General features: G+C 49.0%; 1 protein-coding gene across 1 annotated transcript in view; it reads right to left on the bottom strand.

Annotated features, from left to right (window-relative positions):
* The window catches only part of WAPL (WAPL cohesin release factor), a 132,272-nt gene extending 113,481 nt beyond the window's left edge, over positions 1–18,791 (bottom strand). Inside the window, exon 1 of the mRNA XM_040438857.1 lies at positions 18,515–18,791. The gene's annotated coding sequence lies outside the window, so the exon portion shown is untranslated. The remainder of the gene's footprint in view (positions 1–18,514) is intronic.
* Between the last annotated feature and the right edge of the window lie 5,924 nt (positions 18,792–24,715).

Raw genomic sequence — 24,715 nt, 5'->3', positions numbered from 1 at the left:
TCGTGCAGGGCAAAGGCATTTTCATGAGTTCAGGTGACAAACCAGGCTCTCCATAGCGCTGCCCTAGCCACCCGGCAGTGTGTTATTGAAAACAAAAGAGCCTGTGCCCTGCGCGATCTAGCGCAGGGCAAGGGAGCGCATCGGAGCACGAGATACTCCGATGCTAGCCCCCTAACTTTTTTTTACTTTTCTGTTCACACAGCCTTAGGGCACTTTCACACAAGTGAAAGTGCCTGTGCGGGTTATCTGCTGCGTGAATGACAGCCAAGCCCCGTTCCGGACAGCAGAGACACGGAGCAGTAACATGATTGATGATGCTCTTTGCCTCTCTGATCTTTTTACTACAAAATCACAGTGACAACTTTATCTCACTGTGATTTTGTAGTGAAAAGATCAGAGAGGCAAAGAGCATCATCAATCATGTTACTGCTCCGTGTCTCTGCTGTCCGGAACGGGGCTTGGCTGTCATTCACGCAGCAGATAAGGCTACTTTCACACCTGCGTTAGGTGCGGATCCGTCTGGTATCTGCACAGACTGATCCGCACCTATAATGCAAACGCTTGTATCCGTTCAGAATGGATCCGTTTGCATTACAATGAACCAAAAACATTTTTTTTCCAAGATAATTCAAACTGATCCGTTTTGACTTACACTGAAAGTCAATGGGAGACGGATCCGTTTTCAATTGCACCATATTGTGTCAGTGAAAACGGATCCGTCCCCATTGACTTACATTGTAAGTCAAGACGGATCTGTTAGGCTCCGCATCGTCAGGTGGACATCAAAACGCTGCATGCAGCGGAATGGAGGCAAACTGATGCATTCTGAACGGAACCTTATCCATTCAGAATGCATTGGGGCTAAACTGATCCGTTTTGGGCCGCTTGTGAGAGCCCTGAAACGGATCTCACAAGCGGACCCAGAAACGCCAGTGTGAAAGTAGCCTAACCGGCACCATTTATTTTACCATATCTTGTATTGAAAAAACAAAAAAATTCTGCTGGGTGAAAGGAAAAACAAAAACATTTCCGCCATGGTATTTCAGATTGTCTTAATGGTGTTCACTATATGCCAAAAATAACACAAAAAGCTTATTCTACCAGTCAGTACAATTATTAAATAACAAATTTACTATAATTTTCGCTTTATAAGATGCACCTAGGTTTTAGAGGAGAAAAATAAGAAAAATATTTTTCAGACTTCAGATCAGACCCCCAAATAAACCTATTGCAGTCTATGGGATTCTGAAGTGCTGCCTGTCAGACCGTGACTGTCCTTTAAAATGGCCTGCCCATTGCCCCGATCCTCGCAGAGTCTGCATCAGGTTTATATATTGCTCCAGTGACTCCGGCAGCCAATCACTGGTCTCATGCAGGCATGGGATCAAAAACATGACGTTATCTGTACAGGCCCAGAGGGATCAAAGTGGCTCCCTGACAATTTAACTGATCCTGGAGAATCCACTAAAAGGATGTGCTGTTATGGAGGAGACCGCAATAGTCTCGGTGTTGTCATGAGATTTTTATTACCTCCTTATAAAGTAAAGGCACATCTGGGACTCCAGAGCATCCCGAGAATGAAGGGGGTGCAGTAGTGGTTTAGCACTATTTAACCCTCTACGCACCCTGTTATTCTGGCCATACTGCTCAACCAGCTCCATTCAGTTATATGGAACTGACATAAGCAGCGGTCCATCGGTCCCACAGACAATAAAGGGTATGTCTCACTTCAGCAAATAGCATTTATCATGTAGAGGAAGTTAATACAAGGCACTTACTAGGGGTGCACCGAAATTCCGGCAGCCGAAAATATCGGCCGAAAATGCACCTAATCCACTTCGGCCGATATTGTTACATATCGGCCGAAAATATGGGGTGTGGGATTTGTCACCCACCATCTGCGGGCGGGCGGTTTACTTTGTCACTGCATCTTTATTTTACCTTACAATCGTGAGGCTCCAGTAACTAACAACTCTGCAGGCAGAGCGGAGGCCGGCGTAACGTCACTTACTCACGTGACGCGCCTGCTCCGCCTCCTTCATTCATAAAGTGGGCGGAGCAGGTGCGTCACGTGAGTAAGTGACGTTACGCCGCCCTCCGCTCTGCCTGCAGAGTTGTTACTGGAGCGTCACGATTGTAAGGTAAAATAAAGATGCAGTGAGTGATGCTGTGAGCAGCAGGGCCGGGGCTGTTATGGGTAGGGGGATCGGTCTATGGCACTGCTATGGGGAGGGGGGATCTGTGCACTGTTATGGGGAAAGGGATCTGTGCACTGTTATGGGGAAAGGGATCTGTGCACTGTTATGGGGAAAGGGATCTGTGCACTGTTATGGGGAAAGGGATCTGTGCACTGTTATGGGGAAAGGGATCTGTGCACTGTTATGGGGAAAGGGATCTGTGCACTGTTATGGGGAAAGGGATCTGTGCACTGTTATGGGGAAAGGGATCTGTGCACTGTTATGGGGAAAGGGATCTGTGCACTGTTATGGGGAAAGGGATCTGTGCACTGTTATGGGGAAAGGGATCTGTGCACTGTTATGGGGAAAGGGATCTGTGCACTGTTATGGGGAAAGGGATCTGTGCACTGTTATGGGGAAAGGGATCTGTGCACTGTTATGGGGAAAGGGATCTGTGCACTGTTATGGGGAAAGGGATCTGTGCACTGTTATGGGGAAAGGGATCTGTGCACTGTTATGGGGAAAGGGATCTGTGCACTGTTATGGGGAAAGGGATCTGTGCACTGTTATGGGGAAAGGGATCTGTGCACTGTTATGGGGAAAGGGATCTGTGCACTGTTATGGGGAAAGGGATCTGTGCACTGTTATGGGGAAAGGGATCTGTGCACTGTTATGGGGAAAGGGATCTGTGCACTGTTATGGGGAAAGGGATCTGTGCACTGTTATGGGGAAAGGGATCTGTGCACTGTTATGGGGAAAGGGATCTGTGCACTGTTATGGGGAAAGGGATCTGTGCACTGTTATGCCCATAACAGTGCACATATCCCCTCTCCATAACAGCGCCACGCACAGATCCCCCTCTCCATAACAGCGCCACGCACAGATCCCCCTCTCCATAACAGCGCCACCCACAGATCCCCCTCTCCATAACAGCGCCACCCACAGATCCCCCTCTCCATAACAGGGCCACCCACAGATCCCCCTCTCCATAACAGGGCCACCCACAGATCCCCCTCTCCATAACAGGGCCACCCACAGATCCCCCTCTCCATAACAGGGCCACCCACAGATCCCCCTCTCCATAACAGCGCCTCCCACAGATCCCCCTCTCCATAACAGCGCCACCCACAGATCCCCCTCTCCATAACAGCGCCACCCACAGATCCCCCTCTCCATAACAGCGCCACCCACAGATCCCCCTCTCCATAACAGCGCCACCCACAGATCCCCCTCTCCATAACAGCGCCACCCACAGATCCCCCTCTCCATAACAGCGCCACCCACAGATCCCCCTCTCCATAACAGCGCCACCCACAGATCCCCCTCTCCATAACAGCGCCACCCACAGATCCCCCTCTCCATAACAGCGCCACCCACAGATCCCCCTCTCCATAACAGCGCCACCCACAGATCCCCCTCTCCATAACAGCGCCACCCACAGATCCCCCTCTCCATAACAGCGCCACCCACAGATCCCCCTCTCCATAACAGCGCCACCCACGGATCCCCCTCTCCATAACAGCGCCACCCACAGATGAATTTCATTCATGAAAAAGAATTATTAAAAAATCATTAAAAAAAAAGTATTTTAAAAGTATTTGGGCAAAAAGGCAGTTTCGGTTTTCGGTCAAGGGCATCCTGAATTTTCGGTTTCGGACCAGAATTTTCATTTCGGTGCACCCCTAGCACTTACTAAAGTATTGTGATTATCCATATTGCTTCCTGTGCTGGCTTAATTCATTTTTCCATCACATTAAACATGCCTTGTTCCCATGGTTACGACCACCCTGCAATCCAGCAGTGGTGGCCGTGCTTGCACACTATAAGAAAAGGCACTAGTCTTTGTGTGGTTCCACAGTCCCAGCCATCAGAGAGGCCGGCATTTTTTTCTATGGTATGCAAGCATGACCACCACTGATGGATTGCAGAGTGGTCAAAACCATGGTAACAAGCAGTTTGCGATGTATAAATGCATCTATCCAGCAAAGGAGGCAATATGGATAATGACAATACATTAATAAGCGTCATTTATTAACTTTCTCTAGATAATAAATGCTATTTGCTGAAGTGACAAAACCCCTTTAACAGAGCGGTGGACTAACACGCAGTGACCCCACTCCATTTAGGGAAGGAACACTCGGGGTCCCAGCGGTCAGACCCCCTTCTATCAGATAGTTATTACCTATTCTACATGGATAGGTTAGTTAAAAATATACCGGTATTTGCAATAAAAAGCATAATCAGAAACACTGATAGTTTCAGAATTATGTTCCATGCTTGGAGACCATCGCTTCCCACAGGTAGGTGGGGGGCACTGTCATATTCAGGACTGGACCAGTGATAAAGGGCAACTGTCATGTTTTCATAAAAATATCTATTTTAGCATATGTTACTGCTGCAGAAGCATTTTGCATAAAGCAATCTTTAGTTTCTTCACATACCACTGTTTTCCTTGAGTTTTTCCCCTAAATTACGGCTGTTTAAACATTTACAATATTAGGACCTTCTCAAGATGGCTCCTCTGCCAGTTCTCTGAGGCCAAAACTGCTTTCCCTCACTTCCCATACACACTTGCTGTAGCTAGCAGCTCCCTGCCAGCCAATCAGATTGGATTACTGAGACACGCCTCCTCACTCTGAAGCCTATTTCAGGCATGCAATGTGAAGGACCGCCCCTCCGTCTTACTAGACAAGCCATAGCAACTGTCTTATAAGGGAGTAGTGGAAAGGGACAGAGGTAATTATTATGAGGTAATTATTATAAGGTAATTACAGATCTTTTGACAATCATTGACAGACTAAGGCTACTTTCACACTAGGGCTGCACGATATATCGCAAAAGTAATCGAATCGCGATAATCGGCAAATGCGGTTTGGCGATTCGGCCGAGCCGAAAATGCCGCGATTATTATATATGAAGGGGCCCCTATTGATAAAAAAAAAGTCCTCTGTCCTATTACAGCCTCTGTACTTACTTTCACAATGAATGCATGCACTGCAGCGACGAGCGGGAGCGAGCGAGGCAGCCGGCGCGGGACTGACGTCACTTAGTCACGCTCCTGCTTCCTGAATTAAGTGGGAGGAGCGTGCCAGTGACGTCAGTCACGCGCCGGCCGGCTCGCTCTCTGCCGCTCTCTGCAGTGTGAGTGCATTCATAGTGAAAGTACAGAGGCTGGCCATTTTATGAATAGGAGAGTCAACACATGAAGGGACACATGGGGCCATAGGGGGACCAGCATAAGATGCAGGTCCCCCATAACAGGGCCCTCCGCAGGTCCCCCATAACAGGGCCCTCCGCAGGTCCCCCATAACAGGGCCCTCCGCAGGTCCCCCATAACAGGGCCCTCCGCAGGTCCCCCATAACAGGGCCCTCCGCAGGTCCCCCATAACAGGGCCCTCCGCAGGTCCCCCATAACAGGGCCCTCCGCAGGTCCCCCATAACAGGGCCCTCCGCAGGTCCCCCATAACAGGGCCCTCCGCAGGTCCCCCATAACAGGGCCCTCCGCAGGTCCCCCATAACAGGGCCCTCCGCAGGTCCCCCATAACAGGGCCCTCCGCAGGTCCCCCATAACAGGGCCCTCCGCAGGTCCCCCATAACAGGGCCCTCCGCAGGTCCCCCATAACAGGGCCCTCCGCAGGTCCCCCATAACAGGGCCCTCCGCAGGTCCCCCATAACAGGGCCCTCCGCAGGTCCCCCATAACAGGGCCCTCCGCAGGTCCCCCATAACAGGGCCCTCCGCAGGTCCCCCATAACAGGGCCCTCCGCAGGTCCCCCATAACAGGGCCCTCCGCAGGTCCCCCATAACAGGGCCCTCCGCAGGTCCCCCATAACAGGGCCCTCCGCAGGTCCCCCATAACAGGGCCCTCCGCAGGTCCCCCATAACAGGGCCCTCCGCAGGTCCCCCATAACAGGGCCCTCCGCAGGTCCCCCATAACAGGGCCCTCCGCAGGTCCCCCATAACAGGGCCCTCCGCAGGTCCCCCATAACAGGGCCCTCCGCAGGTCCCCCATAACAGGGCCCTCCGCAGGTCCCCCATAACAGGGCCCTCCGCAGGTCCCCCATAACAGGGCCCTCCGCAGGTCCCCCATAACAGGGCCCTCCGCAGGTCCCCCATAACAGGGCCCTCCGCAGGTCCCCCATAACAGGGCCCTCCGCAGGTCCCCCATAACAGGGCCCTCCGCAGGTCCCCCATAACAGGGCCCTCCGCAGGTCCCCCATAACAGGGCCCTCCGCAGGTCCCCCATAACAGGGCCCTCCGCAGGTCCCCCATAACAGGGCCCTCCGCAGGTCCCCCATAACAGGGCCCTCCGCAGGTCCCCCATAACAGGGCCCTCCGCAGGTCCCCCATAACAGGGCCCTCCGCAGGTCCCCCATAACAGGGCCCTCCGCAGGTCCCCCATAACAGGGCCCTCCGCAGGTCCCCCATAACAGGGCCCTCCGCAGGTCCCCCATAACAGCATCATCCACAGATCTACACCTCCACAGATCTCCCACATAACAGCGTCCTCCACAAATCCCCCATAACAGCATCATCCACAGATCTACACCTCCACAGATCTCCCACATAACAGCGTCCTCCACAAATCCCCCATAACAGCATCATCCACAGATCTACACCTCCACAGATCCCCCACATAACAGCGTCATCCACAGATCCCCCACATAACAGCGTCATCCACAGATCCCCCACATAACAGCGTCATCCACAGATCCCCCACATAACAGCGTCATCCACAGATCCCCCACATAACAGCGTCATCCACAGATCCCCCACATAACAGCGTCATCCACAGATCCCCCACATAACAGCGTCATCCACAGATCCCCCACATAACAGCGTCATCCACAGATCCCCCACATAACAGCGTCATCCACAGATCCCCCACATAACAGCGTCATCCACAGATCCCCCACATAACAGCGTCATCCACAGATCCCCCACATAACAGCGTCATCCACAGATCCCCCACATAACAGCGTCATCCACAGATCCCCCACATAACAGCGTCATCCACAGATCCCCCACATAACAGCGTCATCCACAGATCCCCCACATAACAGCGTCATCCACAGATCCCCCACATAACAGGCTCTTATGGGAAAATCCAAGCAAATAGACCTCTAGCACAATTCCCTTAAAATATCGCATCGCACATCGTTATCGCAATTTTTAGGGCCCTAATCGCAATCGCACAAAATTCCCATATCGTGCAGCCCTATTTCACACTCGTGTTCACACTGCTACAAGAGGACATAGTTTTAGATTAGAGGGGCAAAGGTTTAAAAGTAATATCAGGAAGTATTACTTTACTGAGAGAGTAGTGGATGCATGGAATAGCCTTCCTGCAGAAGTGGTAGCTGCAAATACAGTGAAGGAGTTTAAGCATGCATGGGATAGGCATAAGGCCATCCTTCATATAAGATAGGGCCAGGGGCTATCCATAGTATGTAGTATATTGTGCAGACTAGATGGGCCAAATGGTTCTTATCTGCCGACACATTCTATGTGTTGTGGGCGGATCCATCATGAATCTGCAAAAACTGATCCGTTACAATAATACAACCGCCTGCATCCGTCATGAACAGATCCGTTTGTATTATCTGTAACATAGCCAAGACGGATCATGAACTCCATTGAAAGTCAATGGGAGACGGATCCGTTTTCTATTGTGCCAGAGAAAACGGATGCATCCCCATTGACTTACATTGTGTGCCAGGACAGATCAGTTTGGCTCAGTTTCGTCAAGCGGACAGCAAAACACTGAAGGCAGTGTTTTGGTGTCAGCCTCCAAAGCGGAATGGAGACGAAACAGAGGCAAACTGATGCATTCTGAGCAGATCCTTTTCCATTCAGAATGCATAAGGGCAAAACTGATCCGTTTTGGCCGCTTGTGAGAGCCCAGAACGGATCTCAGAAAAAAACGGAAAGCCAAAACGAGTGAAAGTAGCCTAACTCAGGTATACATACCTAGCTCTAATAAACTAGCAAATAAAAAAATATGACAGTTACCGTTAAGGTTACTTTCACATTTGCGTTAAAAGTGTTCCGTTATCGAGTTCCGTCCTAGGGGCTCAATACTGGGAAAAAACGCTTCAGTTTTATCCTAATGCATTGTGAATGGAGAGCAATTCGTTCAGTATGCATCAGGATGTCTTCAGTTCCTCTTACGGTATTTGGCCAGAGAAAATACCACAGCATGCTGTGATATTTTCTCCGGCCAAAATTCCAGAACACTTGCCGAAATGTCGGATCCGGCATTAATGGGAACCTGTCACCTGGTTTTTGGGTATAGAGCTGAGGACATGGGCTACTAGATCGCCGCTAACACATCCGCAATATCCAGTTCGCAATCTCTGAAGCATGGAGGAGACCGGACTCATATAAGGTTCATTTACATATCTATAAAATTGTTTTTTTTACACAATAAAAGCACACAGAGCTATGGGGACTGGATATTGCGGATGTGCTAGCGGCCATCTAGCATCGCATGTCCTCAGCTCTATACCCAAAATCCAGATGACAGGTTCCCTTTAATTTCCAATGAAATGTATTAATGCCGGATCCGGTACCAAGTGTTCCGGAAAACCGGATCTGGTTTCCCGTTCTGTGCATGCGCAGACCTTTAAAAATGTGAAAAAAATAAATACCGGATCCATTTTTCCAGATGACACTAGAGAGACAGATCCGGTGTTTCAATGCATTTGTCAGCCGGATCCGCATCCGGAAACAAATGCTATACGTTTGCATACGGACCTGCCAGAATCCACCAACGCGGTGTGGAAGTACCCTTAAAGAGAACCTGTCACCATGAAAATGCAACATAATCAACAGGAAGCCTGTGATACAGCAGGAGGAGCTGAGCTTATAATTTTATAGGAAGAGATTCAGTATAACCTGTACATCAGTCATTTATATTCCTGCTCATTCTGGGCTTTGGAGTCCAAGAGGTGGTCCTATCAGTGATTGACAGCTATCTCTGTATACACAGTCATAGAGGGAAGGCTGTCGCTGATAGGACCTCCTCCTGGACTCCATGTATATAAATGTATAAATTACAAGTTTTACTGAACCTTTTCCCATAAAATGATACACCAATCTGCTGAGCTCCTCCTGATCTATAACCTGCAGCTCAGATTTCATGTTCAACATGACAGATTCCTGTTAAGGAGTTTTGAAAATTATCTGGGAGCAAACAGGCTCGCAAAACTAAGCTGTACCCCCCACCCCACCACGCTCCGGCACTTCAGGCCCGGTCCCCGCATGTCTCGTCCATCATTCACAGGCCTCAGTGGTCCAGTCAGCAGGATCAAAACTATTTGACCAGGCATGCTGTCTTATAGGAACGATCCTGCTTATTAATACCAGTCTTCTGACAAGCAGCTGTGGGGTTCATTGTTTATGCAAATTAGGGCTTTAGTGCACTAAGGGTGTCTCCAGCACTGAAAAGCTAGGCCACGCCCCTCATTTTCTGTGGAATGTCAACCAATCATCACAAGACAGACATTAATTTAATCAGCATCAATCCCATCATGCAGTATACCTAATTTAATAGGTTGATCCTGCCGTTTTGAGCTCTTTAAAAAGGGGTTTTCCGAGATTTTACTACTGCTGACCTATCATCAGTATCTGATCTGTGGGGGTCCAACACCCGGGATCCCGCAGATCAGCTGTTTGAGAAAGCACCTGAGCTGCAGCCTTCTCAGCACTTCCTAGGCCTATGCACAGCTCAGTCCCATAGAAGTGAACGAGCACAGCCGCTATACAATGCCTGGCAAGGCTGCACCGCTCACAGGTGCCTCGTCAAACAGCTACTTGGCAGGGGGCGCAAGTGCTGGACCCCCCCTGATCACATGGGATAGGTCATCAAAATCTTGGAAAACCCCTTTAAGCAGGCCATACATGTCAGTCAAACCCCAAAAAGTGCACAGGGGATTCCCGATTCTAACCGAATGCTAGATGTTGAAGGAAAGAAAGATGGGGAGGGGGTTAAATTTCAAAAAGCCCATTCATTATGTCCTCAATGCAGATAAGCAGACTGAGAACACGATTCATTGGAGGAATAAAATTCTAATGAGAACATCCAGTCTGAAGGGTGTATTATACACCCGGCAATCACCTGCTTACTAATGGAGGAGATCGTGGCTATTACATGCAGCAATCTTCTCCACAGAATGGGGAGGGGCAATCTCTATGCCATCGCTCGCCCCGATGTTTAGTGGTTTGCTGGCAGCAGATCTTAATTAGTGCGATCGGCCTGCGGCAAACTATTCTTTTTAAGTATGCCCAATGAATGAGTGTTTTCTTGGTCATCAGGCAGTGGTCGGCAGTATTACAACGCAAGATGATCGCTAACTAGCATTCATACAAACACTCGCTAGCGATCATCGGGAGGAAAATCTGCCCATGTAATACACCCTTTCATTTTGGGCCAGAAGCAGCAAAGACCAGACTGAAGTCGAGCGGTGCTTCACACGCTCCAGATATGACCGCAGAAATTTCTGGTACCAAGAAGACTGGAACAATTTTCAGTTGCATAAGTTTAAAGGCATCTGTCGGGATTTTGGGCTGATGCAACTTGTATGAGGCAGGAACCATCAATCACACTTCTGATCATTTGGCACACCTTCAGTATCATTGTGGTTAACAGAAAGGGGAGAGATGTTACCGACAGATGATTTCTCAGCCCCCATAACAGATGCTGCCAGCAGTCAACTGATTGACTGGGAACAAAGGTTCTGTCCAGTGTACAGTCTGATACCTCTATGGTTGTCTTACCTTATAGGTCAGTGATGGCTAACCTCCGGCACTCCAGCTGCGGTGAAACTACGACTCCCAGCATGCACCATTCATTTCTATAGCGTTCTGAGATCAGTAAAGCAAGCGTACATCTTGGAAGCCATAGTTTCACCACAGCTGGAGGGCAGGTTAGCCATCACGATTACAGGTGAATGGCACCAAAGAAGTTTGGTAGCTGCGCACTTCCCACCTCTACCAAAATGACACTATAAAAAGATACCGCTAAATGATCATGCCAGCTGAAGTTTACGACTACCTAAGAGTGTCCAATGAAAGCCTCCACTAGATGAAATTTGGCCGTACCTATTAAAGGGGTATTCCTGCCTCTCATGCTCCCCAACGTATTGCTGCTGAAGCCTAAAGCATCGTCACCATTATTGGTCATTTTGTGTGTATTTTCTTGATGTCTCCATACCGGTAACTGCCCCTTTCTCTGCTCTGATCTCTGATGTGGGCTCAGGTACACATGGAAGCTGAAGCAGCCAAAAACAATGGGTATTACACATGGGGGTTGATGAGGGTTATTCTCACCCCCATCAATAGAAAGGACTGTTAACTTCCCAAAACACAGACAAGAATAGGACCCGCACTGAGATCCGTGGCCGATATAAGTGAATAGGTCAGAGGGCTAACCGTGCAAAAACTAACATACTGAAGAAAAACACTGTAGATTCCATGAGCCCCTTAAAGGGGTACTCCCATCTTGGACATTGGAGGCATAGCGCTAGTATATGCTCCAAACAATAGGTGCGGGACCTGCCACTCTACTTAGACCAGTGCCCACACCATGCAAGCACAGCCGCCCTGGATTCATTTCTATGACAATGCCAAAAATAGGCGAGCGGCGTGCTCCCATGGTAATGAATGGGAAGCAAACTGCATAAATGTGGCCACCGCTCCTCTCATTTCTATGGGGCGTATGTAAATAGCCAAGCCAGCGCATGCGGCACTTTGCAGGCTCCGTCCTAACTACAGGTGCAGGTCAGACATTTGGGGGTATAACCTACAGCTCTGAAACTGCCCCCAAACTAGAGTAAGTGACGCGATTGCGGTTATTTCATTTTCATGCTTATAGTCTGATCCTGTGCTCCGATTAACCAGCAGTAAAACGCACTGAGGATGTGCGTCAGCACAGGGGTCCCCCCCCTCCATCACGTGCGTCAGCACAGGGGTCCCCCCCTCCATCACGTGCGTCAGCACAGGGGTCCCCCCCTCCATCACGTGCGTCAGCACAGGGGTCCCCCCCTCCATCACGTGCGTCAGCACAGGGGTCCCCCCCTCCCTCACGTGCGTCAGCACAGGGGTCCCCCCCTCCATCACGTGCGTCAGCACAGGGGTCCCCCCCTCCATCACGTGCGTCAGCACAGGGGTCCCCCCCTCCATCACGTGCGTCAGCACAGGGGTCCCCCCCTCCATCACGTGCGTCAGCACAGGGGTCCCCCCCTCCATCACGTGCGTCAGCACAGGGGTCCCCCCCTCCATCACGTGCGTCAGCACAGGGGTCCCCCCCTCCATCACGTGCGTCAGCACAGGGGTCCCCCCCTCCATCACGTGCGTCAGCACAGGGGTCCCCCCCTCCATCACGTGCGTCAGCACAGGGGTCCCCCCCTCCATCACGTGCGTCAGCACAGGGGTCCCCCCCTCCATCACGTGCGTCAGCACAGGGGTCCCCCCCTCCATCACGTGCGTCAGCACAGGGGTCCCCCTCCATCACGTGCGTCAGCACAGGGGTCCCCCTCCATCACGTGCGTCAGCACGGGTGCAATGCGTGACATGAACTTATAGCACCCGCACTGAATCCTGACCCATTCATTTCAATGGGTCTGTGTACATTAGCTTTTTTTTCACACATCAGTTCTGCGTTGCGTGAAAATCGCAGCATGTTCTATATTCTGTGTTTTTCATGCAGCCCTGGCCCCATAGAAGTGAATGGGGCTTCAGTGAAAAACGCACTGCATCCGCAAACAAGTGCGGATGTAATGCGTTTTTCACTGATGGTTGCTAAGAGATGTTGTTTGTAAACCTTCAGTTCTCAATCACGCACGTGAAAAACGCATCAAAACGCATTGCACCCATGCGGAAAAAACTGAACGCAATCACAGACAAAACTGACTGAACTTGCTTGCAAAATGGTGCGAGTTTCCCTGAACGCATCCGGACCTAATCCGTCATGCTGGTGTGAAAGAGCCCTTAAGCCCCTTTCACACGGGCGAGTTTTCCGCGCGGGTGAAATGCATGAGGTGAACACATTGCACCCGCACTGAATCCGGACCCATTCATTTCTATGAGGCTGTGCACATGAGCGGTGATTTTCACGCATCACTTGTACGTTGCGTGAAAAATCGCAGCAAGCTCTATATAATGCTTTTTTCACGCAACGCAGGCCCCATAAAAGTGAATGGGGCTGCGGGAAAATCGCAAGCATCCGCAAGCAAGTGCGGATGCGGTGCGATTTTCACGCATGGTTGCTAAGAGACGATCGGTTATAAGGGAAAATAATAGCCTTCTTAATACAAAATGCTTAGTAAATTAGGGCTGGAGGGGAAAAAAAATAAACTCACCTCATCCACTTGTTTGCGCTGCCCGGCGACTCTTCTTCTTTGATGACCTGGGAGGAAAAGGACCTTTGGTGATGTCACTGCGCACATTACATGGCCCATCACCATGGTGACGGACCATGTGATGAATGCAGTGACGTCACCAAAGGTCCTTTTCCTCCCAGTCATCAAAAAAGAAGAGAAGCCGGGCAGCGCAAACAAGTGGATGAGGTGAGTTTATTTATTTTTTCCCCTCCAGCCCTAATTTACTAAGCATTTTGTATTAAGAAGGCTATTATTTTCCCTTATAACCATGTTATAAGGGAAAATATAAAAATCTACACAACACCGATCCCAAGCCCGAACTTCTGTGAAGAAGTTCCGGTCTGGGTACGAAACATACAGATTTTTCTTACGCGCGTGCAAAACGCATTAAAACGCTTTGCACTTGCGGGGGAAAATTGCGAATTTTCCTGCAACGCACCCACCCGCCCGTGTGAAAGTGGCCCTACAGTTTTTCAGCCCCTGGGTGGGTGTGGCAGGGGAGAAAAGCATGCAGTGTTTTTTTTTTCCTGTCTAAGGCCTCATGCACACAGCCGTTACCCATATTGCGGCCCGCAAACACCGGGGGTCTACAATATACGGGCACCAGCTGTGTGCTCATCGCATTATGGGTTCGCAAAAGGTCCGGTGTGTAACGGAGGCACAGAAGCACTGCAGAGTTCTTCCATGGGGTTTATCTCCGTGCCTCTGCTCCGCAGGGGTGCGGACGGATCACAGACCCATTCAAATTGAATGGGTCTGGATCCGTCTGCGGAATCCGCACGAATGTTTCCTGTGCATTGGCGACCGCAAATTGCTGTCCACAATGCACGGGACGGCTGTGTGCATGAGGCCTAAAACGTACAGAATCCAAAAGAAGGTGTGAATATATATACAGTACAGACCAAAAGTTTGGACACACCTCATTCAAAGAGTTTTCTTTATTTTCATGACTATGAAGGCATCAAAACTATGAATTAACACATGTGGAATTATATACATAACAAACAAGTGTGAAACAGAAAATATGTCATATTCTAGGTTCTTCAAAGTAGCCACCTTTTGCTTTGATTACTGCTTTGCACACTCTTGGCATTCTCTTGATGAGCTTCAAGAGGTAGTCCCTTGAAATGGTCTTCCAACAGTCTTGAAGGAGTTCCCAGAGATGCTTAGCACTTGTTGGCCCTTTTGCCTTCACTCTGCGGTCCAGCTCACCCCAAACCATCTCGATTGGGTTCAGGTCCGGTGACTGGAGGCCAGGTCATCTGGCGCAGCACCCCATCACTCTCCTTCATGGTCAAATAGCCCTTACTTTCAAAGTTTTCCCAATTTTTCGGCTGACTGACTGACCTTCATTTCTTAAAGTAATGATGGCCACTCGTTTTTCTTTACTTAGATGCTTTTTTCTTGCCATAATACAAATTCTAACAGTCTATTCAGTAGGACTATCAGCTGTGTATCCACCTGACTTCTCCTCAACGCAACTGATGGTTCCAACCCCATTTATAAGGCAAGAAATACCACTTATTAAACCTGACAGGGCACACCTGTGAAGTGAAAACCATATCAGGGGACTACCTCTTGAAGCTCATCAAGAGAATGCCAAGAGTGTGCAAAGCAGTAATCAAAGCAAAAGGTGGCTACTTTGAAGAACCTAGAATATGACATATTTTCTGTTTCACACTTGTTTGTTATGTATATAATTCCACATGTGTTAATTCATAGTTTTGATGCCTTCAGTGTGAATCTACAATTTTCATAGTAATGAAAATAAAGAAAACTCTTTGAATGAGAAGGTGTGTCCAAACTTTTGGTCTGTACTAATATATATATATATATATATATATATATATATATATATATATATATATATATATATATATATATATATATATATATATATATATATAACCACTCCATGCAACCGCTGGCTTGTACAGAGTGGTATTAGGGCACCCAAAGTAAGTCGGCCGGCCTAGGGTCCAGAGTGAATGCACAGCAGGTTATTATAGCCAAGTGATAAAGTACAGCGCAATATGGCGGATCCTCCCTGTACTTTATCACTTGGCTATAATAACCTGCTGCGCATTCACTCCAGATCACTCCCAGGGGCTTATTAACCCTATGCTGGAGAGGGTGGGGGAGCAATGTTATTCACATGGGACTGTATGTTGGAGAAGCCGATGGGAGGGGGTGGTTATTCACATGGGACTGTATGTTGGAGAAGCCGATGGGAGGGGGTGGTTATTCACATGGGACTGTATGTTGGAGAAGCCGATGGGAGGGGGTGGTTATTCACATGGGACTGTATGTTGGAGAAGCCGATGGGAGGGGGTGGTTATTCACATGGGACTGTATGTTGGAGAAGCCGATGGGAGGGGGTGGTTATTTACATGGGACTGCATGTTGGAGAAGCTGATGGGAGCGGGTGGTTATTTACATGGGACTGCATGTTGGAGAAGCTGATGGGAGCGGGTGGTTATTTACATGGGATTGCATGTTGGAGAAGCTGATGGGAGCGGGTGGTTATTTACATGGGACTGCATGTTGGAGAAGCTGATGGGAGCGGGTGGTTATTTACATGGGACTGCATGTTGGAGAAGCTGATGGGAGCGGGTGGTTATTTACATGGGACTGCATGTTGGAGAAGCTGATGGAAGCGGGTGGTTATTTACATGGGACTGCATGTTGGAGAAGCTGATGGGAGCGGGTGGTTATTTACATGGGACTGCATGTTAGAGAAGCTGATGGGAGGGCACGTAACTGACAGGAACAGAGCCGAGCAGACTGCACTGACTATAATGGAGTCTGTTCAGTTTCTGGTCTTTTTATCAAAGTCCTACAAGGCTTTTTTTGTCTGATCTTTTTGACAGAATCTGCGACTGAGGTCCCGAACCGAGCCTCCAACGCAGATGTGAGTAACTAAGTGCAGGCCTATGTATTTGAATTACCACAAATTTCATACTCCTCCTTGGCTAAAAATACTCCTCAAAAACGGAGTATTTTTACTCTTCCAGAAAAAATGGAGTGCGACCTCTGGTCCCCTCCATCAGGAGGCGCGTCTGCACAGGGGTCCCCACTCAATGGCAGCCAAGCATCAGAACGCAAGTGAGTGTGATGGTTAAATTACAGAACCGGTCTTGGCGTCACTTACACTATACACCGCTTACTCTAGGTTGATGGGTGTTTTGGAGTGGATAGACTCCTTTTAAAAAGAGAAGCTGACAAAAAACTGGGGATGCCCCTATAACGTCTGACACCACTTTTAGTTGTCCTCTGACAAGTAGAAGCCTGAGCTCTACATCCAGGAGACCACCATTGGGACCACACAGCTGGATGTCCGGGATGTTCTTGCTTGTGGCATTAGAAGGGGCCAAGCTGCAAGGAGAGAATTTAGCGTCTCGCTGCCGGTTTTATTGACGATTATCAAGACACTTGACAACACAGAACCCATCGCAACATCTGGAGGCCACTTAAATGCTTCCTGGGTGAAGACAAAATGAGAAGTCAGACGCACAGCCACTGAGCTACCTACCGGATGACGGGTGCCACAAACCACAGGCAGAACATCAGCCTACATAAGCCGTCCATACAGGTCACCTATATATCGGCATTTCACCATTCAAGCCGGCGATCATTTACAAAGAACACACTTACACCAGCCTCTATTATGCCACTGTATACTTTCATCACCGTTTCTGGGGGTCACACAGCCTTCTGCCCTTTTTTAGATGTCCCCAGCAGCGTATTGTCAATCCCCTGCACCCGCCGCTCCGGCTCCATTTAGTGATCTTCTTGCCACCGCTCTGTAAAATTCTGGAGAGTGCCACGGGCGCCTCTGTGACCAATCACTGGTGTTAGCAGTGATGTGTCCCCAAGCAGCACATGCCCCAGCAGTCACATACCACTTGGGAACAAGTCACTGGCGGCAGAAGCGCACATGTCCCCATCCAAGAGTTTAATGGAGCAGAAGAGAGCCGAAAGGGTGGGCGAGGAGGTAGGATTTACTTTATTATATGTAAAACACGACGATGAGGACAGTGAAAAAGAAAAGGGGAAAAACAGGCTGCAGAAGTAATGGACGTCCACCAAGTCCAAAAAGGGGTGCAACAGGGCCAAAATATGTACGGCATGAACAGTAACACACAGGTGCCACTCTGCACAAGCCCACAATTTATATAGAATCTATCCCCTGCCTGGTTTACCAGTCCAGTCGGCTCGTTCATACACCCGGCTGTATGGCAGCTTCTCTCTGCCGTTTCTATATCCCCCCCTTCACGTCATCACCTCCCTTTAGGGCTCCCATGATCTGAACTTGGCCATCCTCCATCCAGTAACGTAAACACGCGCAAGTTTTTAAAGCGCACATGGATGGCGGACCTGATGGCTTGAACGAATTAAGGAATCTTGCGGGGAAAACCGCAGCGGGTATGGCGCACGCTGCAATTTTCTTGCCATGGACAGGTGGACTAATGGGTCAGGGTTCAATCCGTTCTACACTGCGTATTACTGTCTGAACGAGCCTCTATCGGCCACCAGTATCTCATGATGTCACTGCTGGATCCATCAGATCTGACACACATGACCACTGACACAAGAGCTTGCCATCAGATGTGTACAAACACTGCCCAACTCCCTGAAAACCGCGTCACTGCAGCGTCAATAACACATCCGCGGCCTGTGAACAGCCGCCACACACACAGAGCTGTCAGGAGGCTGCGGACGGGAGCCACCCCGCGCACTGCCACCGTCTACAGGAGCCTGAAGTTGATCCCAAGGCCGCTGGAAAGTTTCCTGACCCCTCCCGCGGGCCACACTCCCAGGAAACTTCCCCAAAACTCGGCCACAGGCAGCGCTAGGCCGCACGGCCCACGGGAGAGTGACAGAGCGGCAGGAAGGCCGCCACCCCGGGCGTCATGCAGGCGTCTCTCCCATTCCTAACCCTCCGAGGGAGAACTCACACGCTCTAATCCCCTGGGCTCCACTCAAGAGCTCGGCGTCTCACACTCCACCGGCGGCCGGTCTCCACAGAGGCGTGCCCGGCTCCTCCTCCGCTCCCCGGCAGACAGGCGCGGCACAGCACGGCACGGCAAAAAGAAAAAGAAAACCGAGAAGATATATCCGGCTGTTATTATTCAAACAGGGCCCGGGAACATCCCTCCGCCATTTGCCCCCTTTCCGTCACTACGCTCACACAGCGCCCAGCCGGCCAATCAGCGAGCGCCTTACTCAGCCATTAGCCAGCAGGAAAAACGGCGCATGCGCCTCACAGGGCGGGGACCATGAAGTGACGCATTACTGTCCGCGAAACCAATAGGCTGATCACAAGTGCGGAAGAAGCACGGCATTCTGGGACTAGTAGTTTTCTGCAAAGTTTTTAATCTGTTGTTGGGTATAATAGTTATGTAATCGTTCGTTTATTTGTTTTGTATGTTAGTGAAGAGGAGTAAAGTGTGTGTAGTATGTATTACAGCGCCACCAGCCTGGTGTCTGTATGAAGAAGTGTGCCTCCATTTATAAATCCACAGGCTGCCTCCATCTGAGAAAGTTATTGAACCATGCCTTACCTCAAGAAATGGGAGAACATTTGCTTAGAGGGCGTTTGCAGTTGAGATGCTTTCTAATAATGAAGCTGTACATCCCCCATATAAGACAGGGATCCAGATGTATTATAGCATACCTCGCAACTTTTAAAAAGAAGGAAGAGGGGCAATATATGTGAAGTGGGTCGCGGCAGATTTTTCCCACGCTAGGCCGCGCCTCTAACTTCACCCAAAACATAACTATTCACCAAATCCCACCCAGTCCCCTAAATGCCCCCACACAGTAATCATTGTGCCCCCTTCACAGTAGTTATTCCCCGATATGTGCCCCCTCACAGTACTTATGACAGATATGTGCACCCTCACAGTACTTATGACAGATATGTGCCCCCTCACAGTACTTATGACAGATATGTGCACCCTCACAGTACTTATGACAGATATGTGCCCCCTCACAGTAGTTATTCCCAGATATGTGTCCCCTCACAGTACTTATGACAGATCTGTACACCCTCAGTAATTTAGCCCAGATCTGTGCCCCCTCACAGTAGTTATTCCCAGATCTGTGCCCCCTCGTAGTTAAGCCCAGATTATATGCCCCCTCACAGTAGTTATTCCCAGATATGTGCCCTCTCGCAGTAATTATGACAGATATGTGCCCCCTCAGTAATTTAGCCCAGATATGTGCCCCCTCACAGTAGTTGTTCCCAGATATGTGCCCCCTCACAGTAGTTATTCCCAGATATGTGCCCCCTCACAGTAGTTATTCCCAGATATGTGCCCCCTCACAGTAGTTATTCCCAGATAGGTGCCCCCCCCCACAGTAGTTATTCCTAGTTATGTGCCCCCTCACAGTAGTAACATTGTTTATAAGTATTTAGTAATTAAATACTGAGGAGGGAGGGTGTTGAGCACTTAGCCGCGCCTCTGGGAGGCGATTTAGATGAACTTGGAGGCGTTATTAGTTTTCAAATTTAGCTGGGCACGGCACTTCAGAGGGGCGTTCCTGGGCACCGTGGAGAAAGAAGAACGCCCCTCTGGGCTCCTTACAGCGTCATTTACATATCATAAGAATCGATTTTTTGAAGAAATGACAAGACTGACAATCAAAAGAATCAGACAGATGGAAAAAAGGTACTCTGTTAAACATGGATTCATGAAAAAAAAAATTGGGTAAATTGCTAGTGACAGATTCCCTTTAAATGGCCAAAGGCTAAAGTGATCTATCCGTAAAACATAACTTTTATCTCATTATTATAATTAAAACTGAAATATACCCCCAAAAAAGTGTTATTATAATTACAGTTGTCTGATCACTAATTTTATCATTTAATGTATAATATATGTACTGGTGCGGTGTGGGTAGTAAACTCCATACCGACCACAAGAGGGAAGGGAAAAGTTACTAGGCCTGGAAACTAGGGAAAGGGGAAAGGTCACCACCTAGTGAATCCCTAAACCAAGCCCTGACTACTATCAGTATGAACAGAACTCGATGGTAGGAATGTTTATACGCTGCAACTTAGAGCCCTATCATACCCTAAAGGGCCCTGGAAATAGTGTTGTCACGGATGATGTTGCAGATAGCTGGAAGTTATGGATAAACATCCGACTGGCTTGATCCCAAACTAAGGAGCATAAAGGTGACCCCTATAAAACCCTAACAGCTCACCCTGACTGCTAAGCACATACAAGGGTCTCAGAGGTAGACGATTGCATGCCCTCGTACCTCGACTGTGTGACACCTGAAAACCCTATAATAGTGAGGGGACACGACCACCGGCTCCCTGCACTTAATACGGAGGGAGTCAGGGTCACCTAGATTCAAGCCAGCAAGGAAACACAACACATGAAAGGACTTATCTGAACAAGCAGTAACAGAAGTCTCCAGCAGGGAACACTTCAATCCAGGAAGTAGTATAAACCGCAAAGTGAGGCAGTATGGGAGGGAATATAAAGGGAGGCAATTAGTGTAAATAGGTGACAGCTGGGAGAAGGAAAGGAGATGACAAAGTGAAACCAAAACAAAGAACATCATGCAAGAGGTACAGAAGAACGTCTGCCAGACCTTCTCAGAGAGCTGGCGGTGACAGTACCCCTCCATCTACGGGGTGGACTCCGGACCCTCAGAGCCCACCTTCTCAGGATGGGACCTATGGAAAGCCCTGATGAGACGAGTGGCCTTAATGTCCACCACTGGGACCCACAGCCTCTCCTCAGGACCATAACCCTCCCAATGAACGAGGTACTGGAGAGAACCGCGGATAATGCGAGAATCCACAATCCTTGAGACCTGAAATTCAAAATTACCATCAACAACAATCGGAGGAGGAGGCAAAGAGGAGGGTACAGTGGGTTGGACATAAGGTTTTAATAGGGACCTGTAAAAAAACATTATGGATCTTCCAAGTCTGGGGAAGATCAAGACGGAAGGCAACGGGATTGATGACGGACAAGATCTTGTAAGGCCCAATAAACTTAGGACCCAACTTCCAGGAGGGAACCTTCAGTTTGATATTCTTTGTAGACAACCACACCAGATCACCCACATTTAGGTCCGGACCAGGCACACGTCTCTTATCCGCCACACGCTTATATCTCTCACTCATCCTCTTCAGATTACCCTGAATCTTTTGCCAAATAAATGACAAAGATGAGGAAAATCCCTCCTCATCAGGTAAACCAGAAGACCCCTCTCCAGAGAATGTCCTAAACTGCGGATGAAACCCATATGCACCAAAAAATTGTGACTTATCAGAGGACTCCTGCCGACGGTTATTTAAAGCAGACTCAGCAAGGGACAAAAAAGAACACCAATACTCCTGATTCTCTGCCACAAAACAGCGCAGATATGTCTCCAGATTCTGATTGACGCGTTTGGTCTGACCATTCGACTGCGGGTGGAAAACAGAAGAGAACGACAACCGAACCCCCAAGCGAGAACAGAATGCCTTCCAGAATCTTCAAACAAATTGCGTGCCCCTATCAGAAACGATGTCTGAAGGAATGCCATGCAATTTGACAATGTGATCAACAAATGCTTGCGCCAGCGTCTTAGCATTGGGTAACCCAGGAAAGGCAATGAAATGCGCCATTTTGCTAAAACGGTCCACTACTACCAGAATCACAGTCTTCCCCGAGGAACGAGGCAGGTCTGTAATGAAGTCCATGGACAGATGCGTCCAAGGACGGGAAGGAATGGGTAACGGGAGGAGAGAACCCGATGGCCGTGAATGAGGGACCTTGGCACGAGCGCAGGTCTCGCAGGCTGCCACAAAACCCTCAACCGTCTTACGAAGAGCCGGCCACCAGAATCTCGGAGCAAGGAGATCCACTGTGGCTCTACTCCCCGGGTGCCCAGCAAGGACAATATTGTGGTGCTCCTTAAAAACCTTGTGTCGTAAAGCGAGAGGCACAAACAACCTCCCAGGAGGACAAAGATCAGGAGCCTCTGCCTGGGCTGCCTGAACCTCTGCCTCCAAATCAGGATAAAGAGCAGAGACGACCACCCCTTCAGCCAAAATGGGACTCGGGTCTTCAAAGCTCCCCCCTCCCGGAAAACAACGTGACAGGGCATCAACCTTCACATTTTTAACCCCAGGGCGGAACGTGACAACAAAATTAAACCTAGAAAATAATAAAAACCATCTGGCCTGTCTCGGGTTCAGACGCTTGGCTGATTCCAAGTAGGCCAGATTCTTATGGTCGGTAAACACGGTAATAGGGTGTCTGGCTCCGTCTAGCCAATGGCGCCATTACTCAAAAGCTAATTTGATGGCCAACAACTCCCTATCTCCCACATCGTAATTTCTCTCTGCGGAGGAGAGTTTCCTTGAGAAAAAGGCACACGGTCGGCATTTGGCAGGAGAGGGACCCTGAGATAAGACCGCACCCACACCGACCTCAGAAGCATCCACCTCAACAATAAAAGGTAGAGAGACATCAGGTTGCACCAAAATGGGAGCGGAAGCAAAACTCTCTTTGATACTAGAAAAGGCCTTAAGCGCATCTACCGACCAGGAGGAATAATCTACCCCCTTTTTAGTCATATCAGTGAGTGGCTTAACAACAGAGGAATAATTCAAAATGAACTTTCTGTAATAATTGGCAAAACCGCATCAGCGCCTTCTGATTCTCAGGAAGCTCCCAATCAAGCACAGCGCGGACCTTCTCAGGGTCCACGCGAAAACCAAAAGCGGAGAGAAGAAAAGCAAGAAATTGAATCTCCGGAACCGCAAACACACATGTTTCCAGTTTAGCGTACAATTTATTCTCCCGCAGAATGAGCAAGACCTGACGTAGGTGGTCCCTATGAGTTTTGAAATCAGGAGAAAAAATCAAAATGTCATCTAGATACACCAGTACAAATTTCCCCATTAAATGATAAAAAATGCTGTTCACAAAATGTTGGAAGACGGCCGGAGCATTCATCAAACCAAAGGGCATGACCAAATTCTCGAAATGACCTTCAGGGGTATTGAAGGCCGTCTTCCATTCGTCCCCTTCCCTGACCCTGACTAGGTTGTATGCCCCTCTTAAATCCAACTTAGCAAAAACTTTAGCCTAAACAATCTGGTTAAACAGGTCTGGGATCAGAGGAAGCGGATATGGGTCACGAATTGTGATACAGTTCACCTCCCTGAAATCCAGACAAGGTCTTAAAGAACCATCTTTTTTCTTAACATTAAAAAAACCAGCGGCAACAGGTGACTTCGAGGGTCGGATGTGTCCCTTTCTCAGGCTCTCAGAGATATAAGTACGCATAGTGACTCTTTCAGGTTGGGAGAGATTGTATAAACGTGATTTTGGCAGCTTGGCGCCTGGGATGAGATTAATAGGGCAATCGTACTCCCGGTGAAGGGGCAGCTCCTGGACACCACTCTCGGAAAACACATCCGAAAATTCAGAGAGAAAAGATGGTACAGTCTTGGTAGAAACCTCTGAAAGAGACGCCGTGAGGCAATTCTCTCTGCAAAAGTCACTCCAACCATTTATTTGCCTTGCTTGTCAATCAATGGTGGGGTTATGTTTAGTGAGCCAGTGTAGCCCCAACACTAGAGGAGTAGGTAATCCGCTTAGGACGAAACATGACATATCCTCAACATGAGCATCACCCACAGTCAAACGGATATTGTGAACTATGCCCTTTAACGATTTTTGAGAAAGTGGAGTGGAATCGATAGCAAAAACAGGTATATCCTTTTCCAAAGTGCATACCTGGAAACCATGTGTTATAGCAAATTGATTATCAATGTGTCACAGTCGTTACCTTTGACTGTGACCTTCCGTTCTTGCTCATTCGGCGCTCCTCGCTGAAGTTCTGTTCCTGTGTGTTATTTGTGGTTCTGTATGGGTTAACTCCCCTGTATTCCTATTAGGAGTTAATTCTCTGTCCGCTCCATGGGTGTGGTCTCTCTGCTGCACCCATGGAACCTGTATATAAGGCTGAGCTTTCCTCAGTTCTGGGTCAGCTCTCCTGGTGTGTGTTGTCTTGTCCTGCTCTGCTTTTGGTTTGTACTCTTTCTCCCATGCTGCTGACCCATGGGATCTGTGTCTGTCTGTCTGTGCTCTGTGGGTTTCCCTACTTGTTCATTGATGTCTTCCTTTCTGTTATCTGTT

The sequence above is a fragment of the Bufo bufo genome, chromosome 6 (assembly GCF_905171765.1).
Source record: "Bufo bufo chromosome 6, aBufBuf1.1, whole genome shotgun sequence".
Lineage (NCBI taxonomy): Eukaryota > Metazoa > Chordata > Amphibia > Anura > Bufonidae > Bufo > Bufo bufo.
The sequence above is the reverse complement of the archived record's forward strand: the minus strand, read 5'-3'. Positions and strand labels throughout refer to the sequence as shown.